This window comes from Aplysia californica, unplaced genomic scaffold (assembly GCF_000002075.1).
Source record: "Aplysia californica isolate F4 #8 unplaced genomic scaffold, AplCal3.0 scaffold00463, whole genome shotgun sequence".
In the NCBI taxonomy this organism is placed as follows: Eukaryota; Metazoa; Mollusca; class Gastropoda; order Aplysiida; family Aplysiidae; genus Aplysia; species Aplysia californica.
The window spans coordinates 73,410-74,560 of NW_004797733.1; the positions used below are offsets into that span (position 1 = coordinate 73,410).

At 35.7% G+C, this 1,151-nt stretch overlaps 1 protein-coding gene across 1 annotated transcript in view; it reads right to left on the reverse strand.

Moving 5' to 3' along the window:
* The window catches only part of LOC101863531 (neuronal acetylcholine receptor subunit alpha-10-like), a gene marked incomplete in the record, with an annotated part of 33,548 nt that overhangs the window by 31,356 nt on the left and 1,041 nt on the right, over positions 1–1,151 (reverse strand).

Genomic DNA, 1,151 nt, shown 5'->3' on the forward strand with positions numbered 1-1,151 from the left:
ATCATCATCATCATCATCATCATCATCATCATCATCATCATCATCATCATCATCATCATCATCATCATCATCATCATCATCATCATCATTGTTTGGAAAGCAGAGTAGGAGGGAGAGTCTTGCTTGAATTTCAGACAAAATAACATAACAATATAAAATGTTTTAAAATGGTTTAGGGACACATCTAAACGTTTTGCCTCTTGGGCTTCCTCGGGAGCAACTGAGAGAAAAACTAAATGAGCGCTGTACACTTGCACAGGGAAATTAGCCTAACAAAGAGGGTCTTAAGATTACGTGTTGTTACAGGTTAGACGGAAGTGACTCAGAGCGAGCCAGGCCAAGGGGCTAATTATTTTTAAAAATTGAGGCTAGTCTATTTATCATCATCATCACCATCATCATCATCATCATCATCATAATCATCATCATCATCATCATCATCATCATCATCATCATCACCATCAGTACCAGAGAAAGATATCGAGATAATCGTGATCGCCATTAATTTCTTTGCCTGGATGCTTTCAGAAAAAAACTGTAGTATTCTTGTCTTTGCTCGTCACCCATCTGTTCACTCTGTTCAGGTTCTTTGATTACATTGTTCTTGATCTACGCCTGCCTCGTTTGCCTTTTATTCTTAGACTGAGGACAAGATGTCCAAGGCTTTTACGTCGAGTCAAATGGTCCCGAAACTGCATTTTGTCTCTTTTTCATTGCCTTTGAGCGCCGCAAAATAAAGCCTTCCATGAAATTCTCAACAGTTGTCCATGAAATAACAATTCTGTTGCTTCTATTTTATTTTCCAGCATTCACAGCGATATAGAAGGGCTGGAAAACTCTTCTTTTAATTGTTATTGAGATGATTGATTTTTTTCTTGTTTTGACTCATTTGATTGTAATCGTCTATACATAGCGATAATATATATAATATTTACATTATATTATATACACTTCCATTAGGTGCTGATGCATCTGTATGTGTCTGTACATGTATGCGTAATCGCGGATATATATATATACATACATACATATTAATATGTACACCCACACACACACACACACACACATATATATATAATTCACTAGTTTATTTCAGTATGTATGTCCCTCCTTCTCGTTCTTTCGTTTATGTACTACATAATATATATATA